Source organism: Pinus tabuliformis, chromosome 1_2 (assembly GCF_031772625.1).
Source record: "Pinus tabuliformis cultivar Carrire ecotype Pingquan chromosome 1_2, CPIR1, whole genome shotgun sequence".
Classification (NCBI taxonomy): domain Eukaryota; kingdom Viridiplantae; phylum Streptophyta; class Pinopsida; order Pinales; family Pinaceae; genus Pinus; species Pinus tabuliformis.
Window position 1 is genome coordinate 239,064,433 of NC_142298.1, and position 27,875 is coordinate 239,092,307.

General features: G+C 35.8%; 1 pseudogene across 1 annotated transcript in view; it reads right to left on the reverse strand.

The window, feature by feature from the left end:
* LOC149205266 (7-deoxyloganetin glucosyltransferase-like) overlaps window positions 1-11,908 on the reverse strand; it is a 68,614-nt pseudogene extending 56,706 nt beyond the window's left edge. The window contains exons 1-5 of the transcript XR_016253025.1: window positions 11,728-11,908; window positions 11,245-11,313; window positions 10,904-11,062; window positions 8,698-9,224; window positions 7,873-8,607 (exon numbers count right to left, since the gene is read on the reverse strand). The product of XR_016253025.1 is annotated as a 7-deoxyloganetin glucosyltransferase-like (transcript). The remainder of the gene's footprint in view (window positions 1-7,872; window positions 8,608-8,697; window positions 9,225-10,903; window positions 11,063-11,244; window positions 11,314-11,727) is intronic.
* Between the last annotated feature and the right edge of the window lie 15,967 nt (window positions 11,909-27,875).

Genomic DNA, 27,875 nt, shown 5'->3' on the forward strand with positions numbered 1-27,875 from the left:
AAGTGTTTGATTTTGACCGTTTTGAATGTACGGTTGTCCACTGTTCGCAAAGATCTGCTGCTCAGAACCTTGGTATACTTGTTGGAATTGTGGTTGTTGATATTGCACTAGCCACGGTTGTGAAGCCATGTTCTGTTGCGCTATACTAACCGTTGGACCAAGGTGTGGGGTAATTGTACCTGTTTGGACCTGTGTCGCCCCACCAGTAGGCGATTGTGGTTGAGTCACAGGGTCAAGGGGCTGTTGCATTACAACCTGAGAAATCTGAGGTTGACATACAACAGGCAACGTTTGAACTTGCGACACGGTCACAATAGCTGGTGTAGTCGGGATGTTTGACATAGGTACACATTGTTGCATAGAATACACAACCCTTGGTTGTTGGGGTAGTATAGGTACCCAACCACTTGAAGTAACTCCAGTATAACCTGAATACTGTTGTGAACTCCCGTATGGATATCCTCCCGGAGGGGGTAATGAAAGGGCATACTGCCCCCCATACGGTGGCAATCCGGAACTCAAGGGGATTGTCTGCCCTTGGGGACTGGATTGCCCAAATTGACCTCCAAATGGATCAATTTGGCGAGTCTCAACATAAAAGTTGCCGGATATTATTCCGGAGGAACAAACAGGAACGGACCATACTGTCGAAATAGTTCCTGGGTGGACTCCTTCTAGCGGTTGTGAGCTAGTCGGGACAGATGGTAAGCCGGCAAACATTGTCGGAGTGACAGCAGGGAGTTCTGCTGTCGCTGTGTCATTCGACACAGTCCTAGATGTTGACGGTTGTTCAGACATTTTGAGTCTATCCAAAATATTACCTAGCGATTCTACAGGAACTTCCACTGGTGGTAGACTAACTTCTGATGTCGAAGGAAATAGAGTGACCCCGAATCCAAAATGTGTTGGAGTACTTGCTTGCGGATCTTCTACAATTTCCTCTATTGCAATCAAACCAGGTGGAAGGGGAAGACCGTCAGGTCCGTAAAATATTTCTGGTGCCGAAGAAGGGGTTGAATCAACAGTGACAGATGTTTGAGGAACAAGACTCTCTGAACCGGTTACAGATGGAACTGGTTCAGTAACACAAGTGTTTGCTCTCAGACTAGGATCAGTATCACTGTCCCTCTGTGGTTGTTGAACTTCTTCTGTTGGGGCAGGGTTTCCAGAAATGTTTGGAGTAACCGGAATCTCGGATGTTGTTGGAACACTTGTTCTAACTTTGATAGGAGATTTCGAACCGGTTAAACGAGTTCGCTTTGTCCGTACTGTTTTCGATTCCGGAGACAAAGACGGTTGACTCGTAAGCCTCCGCGAACGACGGGGTTTCAATTGACTTTCTTCCACGATTGAGGATTACTCGATCAACCAAAATACAAAAAGGGGAAAGTGTGTTTCCGAATTAAATGAATTTTTAGACACTTTAGACACAACTTGCTTTTTCAATTTTAAAGAGTCGAGAAAAAGCTAAAGATGACTCTAGTCTCCTTTGATGTTTTAACGAGCCCGAAGTGACAAATGCTCGGATGGAATTTTTCCGTTATAGAGTCTGAAAAAGGCCAAAAGGAACTGCTCTGGAGTTCTAGGTAGAGGGTGTGCCAAACTTTTCGCAAAACCGCAGAATACTTTTTAAGGTACGGGCGGTCAATCTTCCCGAATGCTGTGTTCAGTGCATTGCGATCAGTAGGGCGGCCGACACGTCTTCCTAAGGATAAAGGCTTTATTCCTATAGGGGTCTCCCAATATATACTCGACGGTACGTGGGAGCACAATCCGTACTGGCGCTATCGTCTCTCAGGAGGAATCACCCAACCATCAACGAGATCGACAGTCACCAGGTTTTACGACGCCGGAACACGTCTCTAGCCTAGACCTCTATGTTGTGCGTTAAGTTACAAAGCATTGTTAAGTTCATTCAATTTATTTTAGGTTGATCTTTCTTAGAAGTTTGCCTTTTCGGATCACCACGAGATGTATGATACAATTCCTAAATGCAGTCTAAAGATGATAAGCAAGTTTTTATATCTTTTCAACAATGAAAATCCTAGCTACAAGGGGAAAAGAAAGACACAATCTTTTCTCAAAGAGCATAGTGCACACTGTAAACGCACTTTTCCTAAATCAAAGCATGCAAACTATCAAAATGCAAATGCACATATGCATGTATTTGTTTTCGCTTTCTTAATATTGATGCCTAAAAAGAAAGCTGTTGTACAAATTTGAATTCGATTTCGAGTGAAAACATAAACAAGTTCCTTTTTCAAAATCAAAAAGACGATTACGACACTTTATGATTTACTTGTTTCGACACTAGAAATGCATAAATTCAAACCAAACGAAAAAAGTAAAAGCTCAATCAACTGTGAACAGCAAACAAACTCACTCCTAAGATCAAAACGACACTTACGACAGGTCTAGATCTAAGGGCGACAGTATGACTAGTTTACTTTTGTAATGGGAAACTGCAAATGATGTAACAAATACACAAAGAACAAATACAGTTTCTTTATACAACTGAGGCGGAATTGAGGCAAAGAAAAGGGGTTTTAGATAGGTACACTGACTGATAACAGGCTGCAAAAAACAGAGATAAAATTGAGCAAAAGGAAGCAGGGAACCACAGCTGCACAAGGCAAGGGCTGATCAACGCACCCTCAGCACAGAGAAACTGAACTTCAACGCAGGTAGCCTTCACGGGACCTGCGTTGAAATGCAGAACCTCTTCACAGAGTCTGCGCTGAAGTAGAAACGAGAGTTGTTTCTGGGTCTGGGTCACGGTTTGCAGTTTAATCTGCAGTTTTTGGTCGGATAAAAGCTATCAATTAGGTACAATTAGGAGGATGATTTAAAGGAGGACTAAGATCTATCACAAAGGGCTATTAGAGCACTTGTGGATCAGTTTGTTCAGATCATAAAAACAGGCCCAGTGAGTGGACTAGAGTGGCAGATCTCTACTTTGCATTTGAAAATGGCAAATGCATTTCGATTCGGCACTCCTGAGTTTATGAGAAGAACAACAATAGAAACACAAATAAACTAACAAGATACTCTCCCCAGCGGAGTCGCCAATTTGTTGTTGGGAAAAGTATCCAATTCAGAATGCCCCTATCCCACTCTAAGGTGTGATAGTTCCTTAGCAACAAACAAGGTAAACTAATTGAGTATTCTTCTTTATGAAATGTAAATGAAGAAGAAGGATCTAACTAACCTGTGTCTTCCGCTAGTTTGTCGATCCAAATCACTCCTCTCTTCAGTAGCTCCCAGCTTCTTGCTCCTTCACCGGCCTAGCTTCACCGAATTCCTGCAAGATCACAAGAGAGAGAAACTACACAAAGATATAGATATACATTCATAAAAAGCTCAAGATCAGATTAAGCTAAACATGTAAGCATAACAAAACATCATTGGTACACAGCATGTAGGAGAAACTCAAATAGAATATTGATGGAATAATAAAGTCCAAGAGGAGATACAACCAAGTGAGTTCCGATCCAGCATCTACCTCCCAGCAAAGGAATCCCTTCCTCTCCTCCAACAAAGCATAAATCACCCAATGTACTAATCTCAATCTCAAACCAACAGCAATTCTCTGCAAAGTACAAAATTCCAGCCTCCTGAACCTCTGGGTGAGATATCCATATATAGATGTAAGCAAAGAGGATGAGTCAGCTTATGTTTTGACTTGTGGCTTCTCTCTGTCAGTTCTTGCTTCCACTTGGAGGTTGAGAGCCTCTTACTCATCACTAGTCGAATTCATTGAGGCAAGTGTCATTGGAGAAGATTCTGGAAGCTTCCAGGGTCTTTCCACCTCGTTGAATGAGCTTGCCATTTGTCATTTCCCACTCAGCGCACCCTGGTAGTGCTTCCACCTGCGTTGCAGTGCACCTAGCCAGTGTATTCTCTGCATTTCAACGCAGGCAGCTAGTGGAGCCTCTGAATTGATCCTGAATTGACTATTTCTGAGTGGTTTTTGGTGGAGAACTTCTGGGAGAAGCTGTCATTGGTTGACCTTGTTCCTTTAGGAGCTGTAACAACATCTTTAGGGACTTTGGATCCCTTGAATTATGGACATTTCATGCTTATAGCTGTAAGGCACAAAAATGTCTATAACACAAGCATGGTTGAAGTGGTTGCATCTGGGGGAGTACTGCTACAACACTACACATCACATGTCCATCGGTATGTCACCATTCTATGCTTTGTATGGATATCATCCTTTATCTTTTGCTGACGTGATGTTTCATGCTAGCAAGGCTCCGAGAGCCAATATTGGATCCAAGAGAGTCAGGATAACATGGCTACAACGCAGAACCAGGAGAAGTTGTATGTTGACAGGGGTCGAGTGGAGAGACAGTTTGAGGTAGGGGACTTGGTCTACCTCCATATTACAGCCATACCGACAGTCGTCACTAAAGTAGAAGGTGGCTGAGAAGCTCAAGCCCCGATTTTATGGGCCATACAGGGTGATACACAGGATTGGACAGGTTGCGTATGAGTTGGAGCTACCCCAAGGCAGCAAGATTCATAACATCTTTCATGTATCATGCTTGAAAAAGGCATTGGGGTAGCGTGTGACAATGATAGATGAGCTACCACCCACAGATGATGAGGGGCATTTTGCGTTGCAGCCAGAGACTATTATTGATACCAGGGAGAGGCAGCTGCGGAGCAAAACGGTCCGGGAATTCTTGGTGAGGTGGAAGAATTTACCAGATGAGGATGCCACTTGGGAGAGTGAGAAAATCTTGCAGCATCCATCACTTCAATTTCTTGAGGACAAGCAACATTTTTCCGGGGGAGACTGTAATATTCCTAATTAGCTATGGCTAATTGGAATATTCGATTTTGCTCAATTTTTCCTTCTATAGTTATTTGTAAATAAAAAAGTGAGGAAAAGAGGACATAACTCGCTTTTAGAATAAAATCCACTTCCTAGTAGCACAACGTTGTGACTTGAAGGGGAGCCAAGGCGGCCAAAGGACCACGCAGAGATGGGGCCCACGCAGACACTTGGAGGAACTGCGCAGATGGGAAAAGGAGCACGTGGCAAGAGGAGATTACGTTGGAGGAGGTGAGCCTTGGGATGGAGAGAGGAAAATGCTATAAAGGAGAGAGGAGCCTCCTCATTTTGGCATTCGATTATGTGCATTTGAGCTATTCACTTCGACTTAGAGCACGCTGGCTGTTTAGCTAGTCTGTAGCACTGTTTAGTGCATTGAGTGTCTCCGTTCGGAGATCTCACCCTTAGCCCCGGGGGACTTTGAGTGCCTACTAGGGCAAGGTGTTTCCATCAGTATTTTTGTAGTAGTTTTTATCATCGTTTGGGTAGGAGAATTGAGAATCTTGGATGGTTGCGCAGTCTTGAGAGGGATGACGTAGTTCTTTCTGGCAGGAGTTCTGGACTAAGGTTTTGCAGGGGGATTTGTGCTGGGAGATTGAGCAGGGGATCAACCATTGCATATTGGAGGATTTTGGCTAAGTTTCAGGCAGAGTTTTGGTGGGTTTATTTCAGTGGCAGCGCAGAGCCTTGAGGGATTGCGTGGGTCCTTAAGGGGGCAATTTTCGGGGGTCGGCCATTTCAGAAAAGCTTTCTGGGTTTTTCTGGGTTTCTTGAGTAGAGTCCGATTCCAGAGTTTCAGCTTTTTCTGAGCAAGGGAACAACCCCAAATCTTCATTTAATTTCCAACAACAGCAACAACATGACAATTTTCCAGCAGCTTGGCGCAGTTCAGAGAGAGGCCATTCCTTTGCTATTCTGAGTGTATTTCTTCACTTGCCTTGTGCAGTTCGAGGTGCCATCTTTCTGATCACCTCCTATACTCATTCTATTGCTCAGTATAATAAAATGACTCAGCATTTCTCGCTGCATTTCTTGAATATCTGCTTATATTTCATGTTTACATTATTATATGTTGCACAACTGTTATTTTTATCATTTTGAGCTTCTCAGTTATTATATTATTCGTACGTACTTGATTGGAGTTTTGTTGGGGTTTGAGGAATATTCCTAAAAGGGATATTACAGAGTGATATTTTAGGTATATCTTCCAATCTTTTGACAAACTTTGTGACTGATGGTTAGTTCTTTGTCGGACCCATTGCAGAAATGAGGGAGGCAAAGGCTTTTGTTGTTACTTCATTTTCTTGTTGGTGATCTGGATGAGGCTCTTTGTCCTTTAAAGAATCCATGTAGATCGAACCTCAGCAGCAGAAGGCCGCTGAAGGTAGCTACGAAATGCTGTGCGCTGGGGGCTGCAAATACTGGCTAGTGTTGCATGTTGCTGCTGTGTAGCCAGGCTCTCCTTTCGTGTCCTATAGATCGGGCCTCAACAACAGAAGGGCACTGAGGGGTTGTGTATTGCCGCATGCTGGGTGCTGCAACTGTTGGCTAGGGCTGCTTGCATGCTACCACAGTGACTCTTCTTCTTCTTTGAGCTAGTTAAAAGTTAAACATATATACATTTTGAATAAGATTCTTATTTATGGAGACTACCCCTACTTTATCATGGGGATTCTTAGTCTATAAATAAGCTTTCTTACAATGTCATGGGCCAATACCATGACATATCAATAATACATGCCCAAAAAACCATAACTCATTTAATATGATATGAATTTTATTTAAATTAATCAATTTAATTAAAAGATATCATAACTTTGGAAATAAATCATAATATTTCATTTGTGTATACTATTTAGAAAATATTCTAAAATATTTGATGAAATTAAATCTGTACCATCCATCTAACACTTATTGATAATTAAATTAATTAAAAACTTTATTCCAAAATAAACATGCTTATTAGTATAATTAGGCAAAAACTGACCAAAAATAAAACTAATCAAACCTTTAAAAAAAAAATATGCCCAAAATACTTATCAAAGTGTTTTGGTCTAAAGTCCCATCAAAATAGTTTTATGATGTGAGAGCTTCCATCTTCGTGAAACAATCTGCAACATCAAACTCATACTACTACCATTCTCGTATTTATCATGGAGAGAGAAGCCTCCAACAGAGTTTTGGGACCCATGCTGACTCTGATAATTGTGCCCCCATTAGAAAACCACACATTCACCATACACACGTCGATGCGTAAGCTTTGTGATCAAACCAGAGAAACATTGATGCCATCGAATGACTAATATGAAAATTGAACAAGTAAAAGATCATACACATGTGGAGATTGTAACCAACAACAAATCAAGAGAAATTTTGGATGATTGAATGGAGACTAGATTAAAATATAGAATGATTAAATTTGATGTATTTGTGGAATTTCAAAATAGATCTACTCATACTATTTTCATTGAATTTTTTAACCATTAATAAAAAATACCATAATTACATAATAAAACACCATTATTCTTAACCATTAAAAATAATAAATTAATTAATTAAATTAACCCTAATAAAAAATATAACAAAATACTATGTTAAATAAATTAAATTAACAAAAATAAAACAAAATACTATAATGTTAACTTTGTTAAATTTCATTTAATTTTTGGTCGGCGTACGAACTAATAATAAAAATGATATGGGTTCAAGATCCAAATATGAAATGCCGAACTGAAAAGACAAGCCACTAATCCACATCGACATCCATGCCAGCTTAACGGATCATTAAAATTAAACCTCAAAAGTTCATATTGTCCGCAAACCATCAATGTAACACCATTGGAACCTACCAAATACACGAACACTAGATATAACAAGGGGAGCTGCGACGCAGCGAGTCCCTGCGTGAAGTTGAGCCTGTAACCCCTTGCCCAGCATCATGATCGACCACTTGCGCTTGGTTCTGGAGCCTGTCCTTGAATAAAAGCTTGAAGAACCATGATGAGAGGTATCCGCCCTATTAGGCAGAATGCTAGAGCAGTCGTGTCTTTGTTCCGCTTCCTTCAAGAGATGGATGCTTGCCCGAAGTCGTAACAAGTCCGGGCACGCCCGCACATATGCTCTCCAACGTAGAATTCCATCCGCTGTGGGTCAGAAATCCTCCGACCGAAGGATGTGAAAGCACTTTCATCTGAGGCGCCCACCTCACGAAGAAGCTTCTGTACTTCACCTTCTCCAAAAAATCACAAGGCAGCGCAGCGGTCTGACCACGAATCAGATCAGGACGAATAGCCCACAGGAAGGGCTGCCTGCTTGCCTCCAACCCCCACGCGAATTCTAAGACTTCCTCCTCCGACATAACAGAGACGCTTCCAAAGCAAACATAAATAACAGAGTAAGGCTCCTGACTGTCCAGCCATTTGACGCAGCCAGTTTCTTCAGTCCACATGCTTGCAGAGACATCAGATATTGTATCATCTCCACATTGTGCCTGTAGAACAAGAGGACCTATAGTATACAAGGCAGGAAGTCTGTTCCGTAGTGCATCGAGTATAGGACCATCAAGCTCATCAAATGTATTAAGTATTTTACCAAGTCGGCTTCTAGAGTGGCCTGTGCTTGAATTTTGTTAAATTCAAATATGTAATAATAATTAGAATTCTCTGTAAGTAGTAGAGAACTGGGCAGATCTTTGACACGCAACGGAGGCATTCCAGGAATGCAGCTGATTACTTCTTCCTTGTATCCATTTGTCAAACATTTCTCATCTGCAGCAGCAAGCAATGCCATAATTCAAAGTTAGTTCTGTGTTAATCTACTGACTCGGGTAGGGTTAGTCAATATATAAATATATATACCTTTGAGAGGAATATAACCATTGTCTACGAGAAGAGGCATGAAGAAATAAGTGGAGAAACCACAAGCACTGTGCGTCCAGAAGGCCACTCTGGGAATTCCAAGCTTCCTGGCGGTCTTCTGCGGGAAAGAAAGCAATCCGTCGGAAACAATACAGGTGAGAGGAGGAACAACACCCTGTGTTTGCAAATGCTTCATTTCGTCAATCAGCTTGTCGAAATACAGAGGGACGTTATCAGTCAACGACCGACATAGCTCGGGTAATTTGGAGGTTCGGACATGCTCCGCAGGCAGGCCATCCGGAATAGTCTCGAATCTAAAGTCGGGCCGAGGTTTAACAGAATCGACTGATCCAGATCTGAGAAGGCGCTGTTGTATGTATTCAGTATTTACAAAAGTAATATAAAATCCTCGAGCATACAAGACTTTGGCAAGTTGCATCATGGCCTGAATATGACCCTGAGCGGGGAAAGGAAACATAAGAGCATGAGGACGTCCATTGACAAGCGCCATGCTAATGGCAGAGAAGCTGTGTAAAGCAACAACAACAAAAAAACAGTGGTAAGCCCAACTTGATGAGGGTGATACTGATATATACACACACAAAATCTGAAATTGCGGATCACGTGAGATTTGCTCTGCTGGATCTGCCTGGTAATGATCGTATAACTTGCCGAACAAGAAAACTATGCCGACCATCTTTCTTTTAACGTTTTCCAATTTGAAAACTTCTAAAGTTTCGTTGACTATATAGATAGTGGTTTGTCTTTTAACGACATAAAAAGCCGACAGCCTGTCCGTAACAGACCACGAATCCAATGGGCAGGACGAAACTGATGATACTGTAGCTTAAGGTTAAAATTCATAGCTTAGTTTAAATAAGAAGAAGAAGATAGAGACACTTTGTGCCCCCGCCTTCCGATCTTCCGATCCCAAATTCCTCGCTTAGAAATATGCGTTACACTTAAAAGCTTATAATTATTTTTTACGTTTTAAAGTGGTATCAAATGTATTTGATTAATTAAGTTAAGTAATGTTTAAAAATGAGAATAAAAAACAAATTAATAAGATAATCCAAAAACTTGTGGTCAGAGTGAAAAGCTATTTTATTCAAAGATTTCAATGAATTATTTCAAATAAAGACATAGGCGCTTGGGGATGACAAAATGTCATAAGTTGGCAATCTGTCCTAGTGTGTGCGCATGCATTTTGACAGATGTCATTCATAACGTTACGAATTATATTTTCTATAGCCCATTTTGACAGACTTCCATTATATTTTCTATCTATAATTTCTAGTGGGTTTCGCACCGACCAAGCTTTTTGGACGAGCTCCAGATTTTTTCTATGGCAGACTGAGACCAGGTCTTAGGATTCAATGAGACCAGATATTCTAAGCTATCATCTCTCAAAGCATACTCGGGGTCTCCTGCACCAGCAAACCAATCAATCCAGGAGGGCGATCTTAGAAGCAGACAGTTTATTAGCAAAGCTCAGCAATGTCATTATTAGAAAGGTATATTCTCTTCGAACAGGACCCATTCGGATCATCCATCAGGCTGGCATTCAAGATTTCAGGGTTCAAGACCCATTCGGATCATCCATCAGGTTGGCATTCATGATTTCAGGGTTCAAGACCCATTCGGATCATAGAATTCGACCGCGGGTTGTCTTAGCACCAGGATATTCCAAATTTATACTTACAGATTCTCTTTAATGTAATACCAGTGCCGATGGCATGCTTTTTGGAGCCCTTGGAAAGTGCCCGTTGTGTGAGGGTCGATTGGAATATTCTGATGGTTAGTAAAAATGTCTAGGCTAGCAAAGGCACCAGCAATGGCAAAGCAAGCGTAGAACACCAGCAACAGTATTTCAATGGCCTTTCCTCTGCGAAGTAAAGGCAAGTTGCCCAAAATTTCTTGAGATGAAGAATAGGAAAATGTCCGGTTGGAAATTGCGTTGTTCTTGTTCACAAGTTATGGAAAGGTCTGATGAAATATTACCCTCTGAGCTTTAAAATGTTCTTGTAGTCCTCTGTGTATATTCTATGTTCTGTTGGTATAATAGAAATACTTGAAATTAATGCAATAATTGTGGAAACCTGTACATTCCATTCAGTATGCAGATAAGAAAACTTAATCTATTAAGCGATACATATTTTCTCCACGGCAACCTGCAAATCATTAAACAGGAAGAGAGCCATGGTACCACAAATACTTCATGATTGTTTTGTCATTCTGATATTATTGTTTTAGTCACGACTCATTTTGTTTCTTTTTTTTTCAATTCAGCTAAAGCGCCAGAGCCCGCGTAGGTCAGAGAGGTTGGCACAGAGAGTTCCATATAAATCGCACTCCAACCTCCAGCCTGTTTGCAAAAAAAGGAAAGATATAGTGAGTAATCCTGGGTTTATATGGAATAGTTTAGCAACAACAGTATTTTCAGACAATAGTTTAACAATCATAATTTTTAATTTTTTCGGCTTTTATTGCTGTGCACGCTAGTAAATTAGCTTGATAGGAAAATTTATATCAAAAAACAAGACTCACCTATACACCAGGTTCGCTTGCAAAGAGATACATATCGACACCTCGTATTTGCTGGACCAGTCAGAATTGCTTGGGTAAGAAGAGAAAGGCACTTGGTATTAGCTATAACAATCGAAATTGCTTAAGGTAAATTATCTTGACGAGAAAAATGATACAAATTTGTCTATTTCTATGCTAATTCTACATGCATCACCTATTAATTTTGATTTTGGTTATGTTTGTTCGTGCATTTGGTCAGTGTTTTTATAACATTTCATATTCCAAAACTTTATATAAATTTGTCTATTTCTATGTTAACTCTACATGCGTTATCTATCAATTCTGATGTTGTTTATATGTTTGTTCCTGCATTTGGTGAGTGTTTTTATAACATTTCATATTCAAGAACTTGCTTATAGTAAGCTAAGATTGCAACACTATTTCTATCTGAAAAAATTGTCACACAATAAAAATAAAGACGGACAAAGATTGCTTCTCGAATACCTGAGCTTTGATGTCGTTCTTTTTTCATTTCAGGTAAAACCCCAGAGCCTGCGTAGGTCAAAGAGGCTGGCACAGCTGAGACGCGAAGGAACTATTAATGATCTTCCCGACAGCCGCAACAGCCCCTGTGTGCTTTCTCTTTCAGTACGCAAGCGAGATGGCGGTGCTGATGAAGCCACTACTGAACTACGCCTGGAATTGGCTCTGCCTCTTATGCTTACTATAACGCCTTTGCCGACAGCATCTGTTCTCCATGCAGAGTGACACGTTCAGCCTCCTCAGATAGCTCAAATGCAGCTCAAATGCAATAAGAACATGAAATGCCACAGATTTAATGCCAGCATTAGTTCAAACCCGTTAACGGTTAGCCAGAATGCAGGAGGCTTAAATTGGTTTTTAAGCTATGGTCGGGCCTCTTCCGCCTCGGGAAGAGGCCAAATAAGATGGCAAAAGTTAAGTTAGAAATGAAACTTTGGTTATCCGGCACAGCTCATTAATCCAGCGTTTGAAAACTTTGTAATAACCAGCATATAACACAGTGTTTATTTGGGGAAACTAATGCTATCTGCCCCCGATCGATTACAATAGTCCCTGCCGAATGCCAGATGGCAGGGACTAATAATTCGAATGGTGTTACATTGAGTTTCTTCCAAATTTGAATACATGGTATTGGCATTCGATATCTGAATGATTTGATTGTAATTTTTAAGGTTTGTCCTAGATCTAGATAGGTGGTGTTGACATTTTCGTATCCAGATAATTATAATGGTAATTATTAAAATTTGTTACGGGTCCAAGTTACTTTTATCGAGCATACAAAATATTTAATTCAACAAGTTGCCAATCAGGTTTGGATACAAATTGGAAAGTTTTTCCCTTATAAATTTAGGCATTTTGCATGAATAAATCTAAAAAATCAAATTGAATTAAATTAATAAAACAAATTCATTAAAACGAATTAGGAAAATTAAAAAAAATAAATTATAGAAGATTAAATGAAATTTTTATAAACAAATTTAAAATAAATTAAATATGTATAATTATGTTGAAATTAGATTGAAAATTTTAGGGGTTAATATTGGTAAGTGGTTTAATTTTCATGCTTTTTTTAAAAGAAAGATTAGTCAATTTCTATTTTTTTCTAAAAATGATTCGCCCAAATTATTTTACCTTAATAATCGCCAAAATTTTATATAGACAGAAATAAAATCATTGGAAATATAAATATTTTTACAAAAATATCACCAAATATTTTACAGTTTGGATATTATAGACTACTAAGAATCATCAAGGTTTCTAAATTTTAAGATAAACTTCCATCCTTAAAATTTTCCCTCAATTAGACTTTGATGAATAAATTCAAAAAATAAAGAAAATCTTTAAAAAATCTCCATCATTTTACAAAAAAATATATATCATCATGGAGCATTGTTGTACAAGTTATAGTTGGTGACATACAGAGAGAGCCAATTATCTCTGCTATTGATAATATGAGATAATATTTTATCGGAAATATGAAAAATTGGTTTTATATTTCATTTTTTTGAAAAAATTATAGGAATATGTTATATCCAATACTCATAAAAAATAAGCTTGAAATTTCAAATACTCATAGCTCAATATTGTCCTCACATAGTGATATTAATTCAATATTGAACTTTGCTTTAACTAGTTGTGAAATAAGTCAAAAGGCCAAAGTTTTTCTACTCATCAATGTTTACATTCGTGTCTGCCTCATCTCATTGTGACTTGGCATTGCTTTGTTTCCAATGAGTATCCATAGCTTCAACGAAGTTTCCTTACTATTATACAAGTATGGCCCTGCGATGACCAACCATCTATACCCCCAACAAGTTTGCTTGTACTTCCCACACTACTTGATTACTTTTAGCTTCCTCCTTATTTAAATAATTTATTTTTCTCACCATTTTTTGAATATAAAAATTGGAGATAGGAAGTGAGTGACACATGAGTTACTTTGATTAGTAAATAGCTTGAGGTATAAACTTGGTTTATAGACTCATTTTCACTTTTGGCCCTTTTTTATATTTCTTTTACTGTTTAAAATAAATAAAGCTCTTGTAAGAGTCAATACATGAATAATTTTTGTATTCAACCTTCTGTGATCCATAATGAATTAAGCAAAGTCTTTCTGTAGAAATCACATAAGAGAAATTTTTGGCCGATGCGTTACGAACCAACAAGTGTGGTTCATCATCAGGACCAAATGAAGAGGCAAGCCATGGTAAAGGCTTAAATAGAGAGCAATGTAAAGACATATAGCCATTACATATTAATATTTTTAATAAATTAATAAACTAATATCATTATTTAAATATTATTTTTCGAAAACTAGTAATATTTGGTTTTAATAAATTAATTTAAATATTATTTTTCAAAAACTAGTCGTTTAATATAGTCGTTACCTATTAATATTTTTAATAAATTAATAAAATAATATCATTATTTAAATATTTTTTCAAAAACTAACCGTTTAATATAGCCGTTACTGAAAAAATATTTGTTTTTAATATATTAATAAATTAATATATTAATATTATTGTTCAAATATAGCCGTTACTTGAAATTATGTCTCTACATTGCTCTCTATTTAAGCCTCTACCATGGTCTGCCTCTTCATCTGGTCCTGATGATGAACCACAATTGTTGGTTCGAAACGCGTCGGCCAAAAATTTCTCTTATATGATTTCTACCGAAAGACACTGCTTAAAACATGAATAATTTTTTTGTGGAATCAAAATTTTAGGAAGTGAGAATTGATAAAATATAAAAATTTATTGTTGTGAAACAAAATTTTAATTGAAGCTTCAAATTGTAATAATAATAATTTCGATAAATCATTGCTAATGATTTATGGCTAAAGTATTTTTGTTAACTTTATACAAATAGTCGAAAAAATAAACATTAATTAGAAACAACTTATAAACAGTGAAATATGTACAGATAGTTTAAAAATTACATTAATTAGCAACAAATCCAAAAAAAAATCAAATATTTCAAAGGAACTCAAATAAATGATCGAACAATTGCGGTATGTACAAAAGTTAATTAAAATATAAAAATAAAATCAATATGTAAAAATTATCTTTAAGATTTGGTCATTCATGGGGAGGCCTTCTAACTCCTCTATTAGTAATTTCAAAATGTATGTTGAAGGACCAACCTTTTTAGAGATTTGAAATGGGTGAAGCCAGAGGTGCTAAAATATCATATGCTTGTCTTTCATGTCATGGGATTTGTTCCATTTTAGAAATAAATCTCTAACATTAAATTTCTTGTTTTTTTTTTGTAAGCTCAAAGATTCTACAGATAAGTCTAAATTTTTCAATTCACTAGAGATATTGATTGTCTCACCTGCCACAAGGGAAAGCATACTAGAGATAGGAGAGTTGTTGATCCATAGTCCAAAAATCAACAGAGGAAAGCCAAGCCCAGCATGCGGAAAATCTAGCTAGTGATGTTTCCCATAGAGGGAGAAACCAAAAATTAGAAACATAAAAATATAAGAAAACATGTGTATATGCCATTACAAATTAAATAGGGTTTTACCAAAATTAAGAAAGTTAATCCCACAAATGGGAGAGTCATTTGTTGCTAATACTAGTAGGAGAAACAAAGTTCTAAGTAGCATAAATATGACAATACTAAAGAGAAACTTGGGAATCATAAAGATAGGGACATGTCCAAATTGATGGGTTATTGCTATAGGGTTGCATTGTAGATTTTGGAGGTGAACCCATCTCCTGACATGTCAGGTGATCCTCCACATCCATCAATAGCATCTTCAATTCCCCAAGTTGTTCTTGAGGTTGTCCTATGCTTCTCTTCTATTAATAAGGACCTTCCCAAGAAGAAGTTTAATGTGTCAGTAAAGGTCAATTTGGTAGAGGTAATTATTTTAGAACCCTCTAGTGTTTTCAGTGTCCAGGATATACACTTCCGCACCATCCAAAACCTTTGAATCTAATATGATCTGATGTTGTTGTCACGCCTCCTCTCCAGATGAATTACTTTTTGATTGAATTTCAATTAGGTTATGAGTTGATAATGACATGTTGAAGATTCAATCCAAAGTTTGGCTCAAGAATCACCTAAATTTCCATGTCCGCCCCCTCCTTGATGACAATGGGCTCATTGTTTGGTTATGGAAGCTAGAGTAAGGATAATGCTTAGTAAGATTAGAAAACTCAGAACAAAGGGACAGATAAAATGAAAGGCCAAGAAAAAGGAGAAATTGTCGTGTGAGATATGGTAGAATTAGAGGAAGTTAAAGTAAAACCCTCCCTGCTTGACAAGATATCAAAGGTGGCAAAAAAGCTAGGGGGAAGAGGCCATGTAAAGGTGCATGAGAAGGAGAGTGCCAACTAAAAGTCATGGTGGGATGGGAGAACATCATGGAGGAGAGGAGATGAAATACAATAGAAATCAAAACCTTGCACTAGGAGAAATCCCTATCATGGATATCTTTGGTTTATCTAACATCAACAAGATTAATGTCATCCATAATGCATTACAAGCGGTGCCTTCATCAACGAGGGTCATAAATGAGTTGCAGATTTAGTGACACACGAGGTTGAAGGGTGTCATAAATCCCTATCACATCCAAGGCTTTTCTTAAAGATTTCAACTGGAATCACCCCCATCGAGGAAATTAAAGTCTTTGTTATCAACTAAATTTTTATGAAACCATTTTTTTAATGACTTGCAATGAAACTTCCAATTATTTTTTTTCTCGTTTTTCTTTTAGCTTTACAAGATTTTTAATTGTTTTTTGCATTGTTGGCCATGAGTACTATTTGGTTGATTGAGTTAGCTACAAAGAGGGAAAAAAATTGTTATGAGGTAGGATAGTTTCCTTACCATAAACAAGAAAGAAATGTGAATTTCCTAATATGGCTTTAGGGTAACTCTATCTACCGATTAAGCATTTTGAAGAGCTTTGTGGAAGTTTTTAATGATTCTCATCAACAATCTTCTTAATTATTTGAATTGGATTTTTATTTGTTAACTCTACCAAATCATTACCATGTGGGTAACAATTTGTAGAGTATTTTATTTTGATTCCTTTTTTCTACATCAAATTTAGTTAATTTCAATTAAGAAAAATAAGAAGCATTGTAAAAAACAAGTGAAATAGGAATTCCAAACTGGGTAATGATATTTTACTCAAGGAAAGAGATAATAATTTTCATTTACAATTTGCGAAGGGATAGCCTCTACCCATCTTGTGAAATAATCTACGATAGTGAGGATATATGTGTGTTATTGGTATGATTTTGGAATGATTTCTCCAACAATTTCAAGTCCCCATTGTTCAAATGGACTACCTATTGTAACTGACTATAATAAAAATGCAGGCTTCCTTTTTCATCCTATAGATGTCTAACATATTTTACACTTTCTTGAAAAGTGTGAGCATCTTTAAAAAATGTTGACCAATAATAATCAACATATAGAACTTTGCTAACAGTAGTGTCACCTCCAAAGTGTTCTCTTGTTGGTCCATTTTGCAGTTCAACCAAATATTTTTTCAATATTTGCCTTCTCTAGACATTTTAACAAAACAACAACACTTTTTTTTTTGAGCAACACTCTATTGATCAATTGATATTGAGTAGATTTTTAGTCTTAAGCTCTTTTCTTCTTTGGATCTAGATATTGTGGACTAGTACCATGAGTCAAATAACTTTAAATAATTGTAACAAGAATTACTTGAAATGGGCACATAGTAAATTTCTTTAATACGTACTTTCACCTCGTCTTCCCAACTTGACTCTTCATTTATCTATAAGCTTTCAGATTCAACTACTCACTTACAAAGTCCTTATCCTTGAATAATATTTGCATATTTGATTTCAAGATAGTACTCTTTTAGTGTAGTCATCAAATTCACCCTTCTATCTCCCCATTTCTTCTATACTAGTAAATGACAGACAAAGGGATGTGGAATAATAACTTTGGTGTGAGATATAAAAATAGATGATCTAAATATTTCGTTGCCTTGAAGACAATAAATTTGTTTGTCTACCTCGAGATAGCTTAATTTGGCACCGTACAACCCCAAACTGATAAATAAAATGGGCACCTTGTTACCCTCTAATTTTTTCTAAGATAAGATTACAACAAATTATGAGTAGCAAAAGTATATAAAAGAAACTCTTTACTAAAATTAGAACTCATCGATGCAAGAGCTTGTAGTATACCATGTTTAATATAATTAAAAGATGCCTCCTCCTTATCAATCCATTTCAACAAAGCATTCTTTTTAATCATGTCTTGAAGTGGTTTGACTACATTTGCAAAACTTGGGATAAACCTTCTAACAAAATTAATATTACCTATAAATTATTGCATGGATTTTTTTATTTGTGGGAAACAAATTTGATAAATGGTTTTAGTTATTTAGGGTTTGATCATAATATCAAAATTTGATAGAATAAAACGCAAAACCTTACCTTCATTTATTGCAAAAATAGTTTTATTTAGATTGAGTGAGATTCCACACCTTCTGTAATGATCAAATATTTGTTGAGATGGTGAAGATGAACTTTTCTGTTCTTTGAGAAAACAGTTATGCTATCTAGATATACATCTACAGATTTATTTACCAAACCTCTAAAAGCAATGCCCATTTCCCTTTGAAATGTTGCACCTACAAATAATTAAACCAAATGGCATTTTTTATAATCATATGTGCCCCATTTAATCTTGAATGTAGATTTTAATTGATTAGCATGTGAAACAAGACTCTCATTATAACAAAAAAAATGTCCTACAAAGATAACATTTTTTAGATTGAGACGCATTGTGGAATATGTTGCATAGGTCTAATGGGATAATTGTCTTATTCAGAGGTTTTGTTATGATTACAAAAATCAATGCAAATCCTAATTTTACCGTTCTTCTTCCTAATGGGTACCATATTTAACACCCATTGAGGGTTTTGAATTGGGAAAAATTACCTTGGCTTCCAACAATTTATATAGTTCTTTTCTAATATATTGTTCCATTATTGGATGTACTTTCCTTAGCTTTTGTTGGACAAGTTTTGCATCCTTTTAAAGTGGAATGACATGTTGGATAAATTTCATGTCAAAAGTTTTCAAATCAAAATACAACTAGGTGAATATATCTTTATATTCTTTGAATAGGAAAATGAATGCCCCTATTTGTAGGTGTGCATAAAGTCTCAAAATCTATAATATACATATTTTGATCAATAGCAAGATTAATCGCCTCGTATTGCATGGATGAACTACTGTTTTGACAATTTTTTACTCCCTTAAACTTGTCTTGAATATCATAATTTTTTTCCAACAGAACCACATATTTTGGTATCACACTCTCTACCTTTGGTTATGCTTCTAGAGTCAATTCATTTATGTATAGATCATGTTGATGTTCATCAATGATAGGCATTTAAAAAGTACCCTCTTGTTTGAGAAATTCAAGGATTTGGCCATCATTAAGAACATTCTATTAGCACTCTATGAATCCCTCCACACCGAGGAAGGGGCCACAAAGGTAACCACAAACCTCTTCTAGCTAGAAACTAGTCTTTTCTAGTTGGAGGGGGATCCCTCTCTTAAGAAAACTGAAGATTTTGAAAGTAGAAGGCACACAGAGACCAGATCTAAAGGGATTTTAAAACGTTTGTTGGAAATAAATGAAAGTTACTGGAATATGAATATCTGTGATAAAAAAAACTACTAGCTTATGATGCTTATGCATATAACATCCACTTACACACACGAAGGCTTGTCTGGCACATACTTCGGATAAAGGAAACAAATTGTAGTATGGTGGGAGATAAACATAAACAATACTCATTCACTTGTGACAAAACAGATGAGGCTCTGATGTTGCATATTTGAGACTAAGTATTAAGAAGAAAAAACAGAGAATAAGGGTATAACATATTTCATTTGCAACTGAAACATTTGATGCAGCTTAATTAGAGTAAATGAGAATGAATTCTAACAAAACTGAATCATTATACCCATAAACTAAAGGATTGTAGAAGAAATTGAATAATATAACTATTACACAAGAAGGAAACAAATATGAAACACAATACCGCAAGTATCTCTGCAAATGTTCACTGGAACAACTGAGAAATAAGCACATTTATTCATGAGAAACAAGATCACAATACACAAGTCTCTAAAAATCCAGTTCGCAATACTTTCCAACCCTTTCTTTCTTCAAACCTTTGGAATTAAATAGCCATAGAACATTCAAAAATACCATGTCTAGATGCAATGCATCTGTGATCCATGAAGTGGATCGAGTCAAACACAAAAGAAGAAACTTTAACATATTCTACAGTCTTTTTCTTTAATAGAAAAAACAAAAAAAACTTTGTAAGATCTTATCACATTATCCTATCATAAAAACTATCCAAATTCACAATAGTAATCCTAAAAATCCAACTATACTTTTTGATATAAAAAGAGGAAACAACATTAAGTCTTCAGATCTGCGCAACGTAGTAGTTGGGTAGCATGCCATGTTGGCATGACTTTCCATACAATCGAAAACACCTGTCTGATGACTCGATGAGGACCCAGCTCTTAACTCAGCAACACACTCATCCACCCACCTTCTCATAAATGGAAGCCTCAAAATATCCATGAATTTCCACAATCTCAAACCGAATTCCAAAAATTTTACAATTTTTCCAACAAAACTGTGAAAATAGGCCTCGAAGAAACACCTCTAGCTCCCAAATGGTAGAACCTGTGTAAAAACGAAAGGAGTTTATTGTATATGAACTTGTCCTAGAGATAAAAATCTCTCATTTTCTTCAAATTATTCTCCATCTCCTTAGACACTGCTTTGAAAAACCATGTCTAAAATAGGGGAATACAGAGTTTGAAAAATAGGCCTTAGAGATGCATTCGAAACTATCGATATATGATACCTGTGCAGAAAATAGAAGAGTTTATTGTTCTTTGACCCATTCTTGAGAAAAAAAACTTCAGTTTTTTCTAAATTCGGCTCCATTTGGTCATAAACCTATTTTGAAAACAATGACCAAAATAGTCAATTTCAGAGGAAACTGCGTAGCAGAGTCTAGCAGACCTCCCTGCTTGGCATGGTTGCTGATGGTTTTGAAAAATAATGAGCAGATGCATGTGCTTGATATGATGGTGTGTTGATTCAGAATCCTTTAATTTCTCCTTTCCTCTCTTGCAGGCTTCCAAACTGACTGATCCTAGTTTGCACAACAGTTGCACAACGACTGTGTGACTTGGAATTTTGTGCAGCAAGTGCACAACAACCTTCTCCCACTTGAAAAACTTGCCTTCGAACCTCTGCCAAGATACTTTTGGCCCTGAGCTGTGTGATTATCAATCTCCCTTAGTGAAGAGCGCTAATTGAAAATTGGAGAGAGAAATGAGGGTGGTATGAGAGATTTTGGAAGTGCACCTTTTTGCTTTGTTTTGATCATGAGTATGAACTGAAGAGGGTAATTATGGTCATGTAAGGAAAATGGTAGTCATGAGTTGTGAGGGTGTCATATCAATAATGATAATGATGAGAGGTGAGTTTATGAATATAGGTGGTAATGATGAGAAGTGGAATTAGGAGGGAGTGTGTATATGGATATGATATTAAATATAAATGTGTATGTAGTGGGGTGGTGTATGGAAGGAATTTTAGGTAATAGAATATATGGAAAGGATATAGGAATGAAAAATGTATAATAAGGTTATATGAAGGGGGAAATTCCAATTATAGACGGTGGAATGGGCTAATGAACCATACTCAACAACAAACTCAACAAAACCTTAAAAATGACCCAAGATTTTATTGTTTGTTCATGATTCTGACCAGTGACCAATGATACATAACCTTTCAAACCCTAAAAGACTTTATATGAGCAGATGACCCTGTGACCTTCTCCTTGACTCAGACTCTCTTCAAGTTTTGTTTTATCTTTATGGACCCTTTATGAAAGACTTGCAAGGATGTCAGACAATGACTTTTAGACTCTGACAACAACAATAGTTCATAGGCTAAATTAAATTTCATACCTCCATTTGATAATTCTTAAGATGATTTGAAATGTAATGTATTAAGTTTTTTGCTAGTTTAAAAACAATTTTAGAATAATTGATGACTTTTAGCTACTTCACATTTAAATCAATAATTTTTTGAGATCTTGAATCAATGCCTTATACTTAGCTACATTATTTGTAGATAGAGTCTCCATCCTGCAACCTATTATTTGTTTGTTTCCATGTGAGTCTTTAAGGACGCATCTAGCATCTGCACCCTCACTTGATTTAGAGCCATCAAAAAATAAAACTAATAAATCTTTATTTTACATCTAAACTTAAACTACCTGGGACTATATTTGTATATCTAATGTCCAAATTTAAACAAATATTAACAACAAACTAAGTAGTGCATGGAACCCCATATTGTTCACACGTATTTGCAAAGGGTAATGGTTCAATAATAAAATTGCCAAAAAGTTGATCAAAACATTAATTACTAGGTGTTGAATGCCAAAACTAGACTAGCTCAATAGTACCATTTAAGTCGGTTGTAGAATGTTTGATATGCCTTTCTCATTCTACTTTAAGTTTATTTGGTTGGCCATTATATAGCAGCGATAAGCGTGATCAGTCCTTTGATAAATAAACATTAAGTTATCTATACTAGTCTCTACTAATCAACAAACATGATTCAGGAATGTCAACAATTATAGTATCTATTATTAGATGAACCTTTGGATTAGAAGAAATTCTAATCAACACATCTTTCAATCCCCCCAATGCTTTGACATTTGAACATCCAATTGCAACAATTTGTGTAGTGGTTTTGTTGGGCTCAACATTTATTTTTCTGCAAATTGAATATGACATAACAATCAAATGTGGCCCTAAATCCACTAGACAATTATGTATATTTATATTATAATTTCAAATGTAGGTAAAAATGGTGGTGTGTATGAACTAGATTTTTCTCCTCCCTGTGTTGCATTTACAATTGATTTACTTTGTTGTGAATAATTGAGGGTTATTTTTCTCTTATCCTTACCTCCAATACGTGAACTATTTTCATAATTATTATTCCCTAGATCCTAGAGAAATTTATTCTTCTATAGTGCTACCCTGGATAATTCATATAATGAAATGTTTGATTTGGCCTTCTTCATGCCTTCAACCAAATTATATTCTATTTTACTAAAAACTATACTAGATCTTCCTACATATTAACTTGTTTTATTACTAGAAGGAGTTTTCTCCGTAGGATATAAAGTTAAAGGAGACCCTTATTTTGATGCAGGGTCTTTATTTCTTGTTTGAGTGATGCAAATTTCTTCAATATCATCCTTGTCTTTATCCATTACACCCCTAGAGATGTCCCTAGTAGAATTAATTTATGGATAACTATTTTCTTCATCTTTCTCTTCTTTATTGTTAGCATGATTTGCTTCTTCTCCATCCATCTCAAAGAAAACTTTAGACATATTTACAAATTCTAGGAAATTTATTTCTAAATGATTAGCATTATCAACTCTACAAAAATGATCTTAAGCAAATTTCTTAAGGTGAATTACTTTAGCAAAAGGGTTTTGAAATGGAGGCAGTGGAGTATTCCTTTTGAAAGGAGGTCTTCAAGGTTTGATATAAGAAGTATATTTTCATGAGCTCTTTTTTAGATATATTATATCATTGGAAAGATTTTTAATGAATCTTTGTAAACTATCCATATCTACTACATATTTTTTACCATCAATAATCTTAGTTGTTGTGGTGTTTTTCTTTGCACTAAGAAACCATTTTTTTTCTTCTACTATAGACTTACTAGCAATGTTAAGTGTTTCCTTTTCCACTATTAGAGTTTCTTCAAAAGTGTCAACTAGACCATTTGTTCTTGCACTTTTTAAAAATATAACAATTGATGATGGTAAAGCATAAATATAAAATTCTAACAATTGTTGGTTGTTGATTTTAAGTCTTCAATAATTTTATATAATAAAGTTAAAAACTTTTGATTGAAATCCTTAATATTTTCTTTGGGGTTCATTTTAATTTTGGATAATTTTAAAACTCAAGTAGTTGGTGTTTTATCTTCACCAAAATTTTTAAGAAAAACAATTTTGAATTCATTCCTTCAAATGTAAGAGTTAAAATCTACACACAACATTTTCATGTTGAACACTCCTTAAATTTACAGCTAACACAAACTTATTGACATTATCACCTAGAGTTTCTTTGATATCTGGATCATATTTGGGTAGAAACTTCTAATGATGTTTTAAAAGATTGTGCAGTGGTTATGTTAAAGTCACTACTTCGGGTGTAAGGCATAGTTTCCTTAGTTGATTTGCGTTGTTTCTTGGACTAGGTGGTGGTGAAACTCTAGGAATGTGATGTGGATTTCCTTTCTATGGTTGCATGGGAAAACCTCATAAAGAATCTCACGGGATCTTACTTGGAGATGGTAGTTTTCTTGCATCGCCAAACAATTCTAGGATAAGTTCACTCAGATTAGCTTTAACTTTTAAAATTTATGATAAATGAGCACCTTATTCAACTTCTAAAAACTTAGGAGGTCCACCTAATCTTTCTTTTCTTGGAAGCCTACCTTTTTGTGGAATAATGAATTCAACAAGAGATTAATTGTGTTGTAGTAAGAATTCTTGATAGCTATGACCCAGCTAATGCAGAATTGAAAAACCATGATTCTAAAGTTGCACTTGTGTTAATAAGTTCATGTTGAGAAGTTATAACGAGATGATTCTTGCATCGGTGGAAAATGCATAAGTGGTTTTCAAGTTCTTGCGGATTAGGAAAATGTATAAAAGGTTCTAATATGACTTATCTAGAAGGTTATGAAGACTATGGAATTTCTTCAAAAGGTTTAGTTAATGACACTCTTTAAGGTTTATGGGACAATTTTGATGGGTTAGGTAGACATAATGCCTTTCCCCCCATTTAAAATCAATGGCCCTCCTTCTAGAACCAATTATTATTGATGGTTGGAAAAAATTTGCCAACAACGAGGGAGTTGGTAGAGTAACTAGTGTAATTTTGACTTTGACCATATATCTAGTGTGTATATGAAAATCCCTTGCTTTTGAAATCCATGTCATCATCCACACCTCAACCTTGATACATAGGATAGTTGTAGCATATATTTGTCATAATTGGTTTGAAGCTCACATAACATAGGAGTGACATTTGATAGATGCAAGCATTCAAAAATATTATAAATGTCTTGATATTCAGTATCAAAATATCCAGATGATCTAAATGACATACCATACCACATGTCCTGGATATCTACATACAAATCACTTGCAAAACATATATATAAAATTTGAATTATCCGAGATGTATCAACAATGCACAAGAGAAGTCCTTTTAGATCCATATTTAATTGATGCTACATGATATTCAATATCCAAGACATTCAAATGAGGTATCATAAGTTGGGTCTTAGATATGAATACATGATACTTGCAGCTAAGTTATTTGGCATCCATGATGTTTAGATTGTTTACAATAAAAAGCTTCTTGGATTTGGATGTATGCCTATTGAAATTGAGTTATTTGATATCCCTCTGAAGAGAATAAGAATGATAAAGGTTAAATTGGTTCCTAATTTGGATATAAAATCTTGAAGTGAAAAGAGAAGCCACTAATCCACATCAACAACCATTTTAGCATAATTGTCTAATAAAATGAAACCTCAAAAATTCATCTTATCAACAAACGACATATTAAAAGAGGAAACGATAAAAAAAACAAGGAAGGAGTTTCAAATAATATCTAGTATCCAGGTATCCTCTAGGTTCGAATGATGTTACACTAACTTTCTTCTGGAGATACATGGCATTGACATTCGATATTTGGATGACTTGATGGTAATTGTTAATGTTTGTCCTAGATTTGGATACATGGTGTTAACATTCAATATGCAAATAATTATAATGATAATTGTTAAAGTTTATTTTAGATCCATATTACTTTTATCCGAATGTATTTGGCATACATAACATTTAATTCAACAAGTTTCCAAGCAAGTTTGGGTACAAGTTGAAAATATTTTTCCTTATGAATTTGAGCATTTTGCATGAATTAATCCAGAAATTAAATTACGTTAAATTAATAAAATAAAGCCATTAAAATTAATTATGAAAACTTATACAAACCTTTAAAAAACTATCATACAAGATTAAAGACTAGCAATTGTCCCAAAAGGTACAAAGAGAGGCCGATAGGATTATTTAATTGGGATTTTTGAATTTTTCTAAAAGAGTTAATTGGTTTGTGGAAAACCTTGTTTTCTTGGACTGGATCATTGTGCAATTACTTTTCTTTAGATGTTTTGTTTATATCTATATTACAAGGAACACATTGAATGTCTTATTTCATTTCTGCTATCCTTACTAATATCCTGTCCGTGCTTTTTCTTGATCAATTTGATGAAATATTCCATTATCCTTTGGTCAAAGTCCTCACCTGCATATTAGTGTACATCCTGGTAAGTTCAAAGCTCGAAAGCCAACCAAAAAAGTCAATCATAGCCACCATGCACGTATTCAAATTCATAATGTAAAACTGTTCACGTATTCAAATTCATAATGTAAAACTGCCAGACAGAGTTCAGACAGAGTACCTCCAAGATGGGTATCACCGTTTGTAGCCAAAACCTCAAAAGCTCTGTTGTCAATAGTTAGAACACTGACATCAAACGTGCCACCGCCAAGATAAAAAACAACAATATTTTCCTCTCCACCCTTCTTGTCCAAGCCATAAGCTATTGCTAAGGAAAAATATTTACAAAGCTAATAGTAAAACTGTACTTGCAGAGTGATAGTTCTACTTGATACAGAATGAAAGTTCTACATCATAAAAATTATGAAAGGCAAACCAAACTGCAAAAGGCCTGAGACCCAGTACTCTGAAAACCAACCAGATCGATACAACCTGAGACCAAGTACTCTCAATACCAACCAGATCGATACAACCTTTTGTATGAGCTGAATATCCATGTATAAGCAATGAAACAATAAAGCAAGAACTGTCCGACAAGGCTGCAATTTTTCTTATAAAAATATCTCCCACTGCAACGAGTTCATAACAGAAATTTAATGGCACTCGCCTGCACACACAATTTACATATTAATACTCCATTGCATGCATGCCTGCTTCTAAATGGTGTCCAGTCCACACTCTTTGCTTAAATGCCAATATCTATTAAGAAAAAACTACTGCACTATTACCATTATGTTGTGTTAACAACATATGACCAGGCAATTGGGTATTTAGATATAGCTGTTGGTTCCGGTGAAAAATACATCCCCACCGATAACGCACAGGAAAATGCAAAAGACAGCTAAAATAAATATTTGAATGAAGGTTAGCAAGAAGATGAGAATGAGATACCATTCTTTTAAAACAGTTTTATTATCAAGGCCCACATCTCCATAGTTGTCAATTACACTGTTTGATGATTGATCCATCCAAACAACAACATCCAGACCCCAGAAGATGAGCATGGCTTTGAATACAAGATGGATTTTAATAACAGTGATAATGATATACTTTGTTTGCTTGAGTACCAAGAAGCTCCTAGAAGAAATCTGCTACACTATATCATTTATTGGATTTTAATTGATACAGGCATTTAGGTCTTCAGAACTAGCTGCTGCTAGCATTTTTGCTTCTACCAACAATGTTCCAACACACAGGAAGATGCAACTGAAATAAGTAGTTGTTGCCACATAGTGCTCACACCTCAGACACTCCTGAGGCAGGACAATTGCAGAGCTATTATGCTGCCAAAGTTTGTTAATTAAATTCTTAATTCCGAAAACTAAGGAGTATAGCATGAAATCAGGATGCTGCAGAAAATGGACAATTGTTTGCTCTTGTAAAGCTTTTACTTGATAGTGAACTAAAAAATGTGGAACCAATTTGTCCCAGTGAAACCTGCATACCAACTATATTTAACCTCTCTTTCCTACAAAGTGAAAGAATTACCTGAACTACACTGGTGTACCCATTTTCAAAGTCTCTCCTAGCGTTCCCCCCATTACATCAAAAAAAATGTTGGGACAAATGGGATCGAACTCCGGAGATTTTTTCCTGTACATCCTC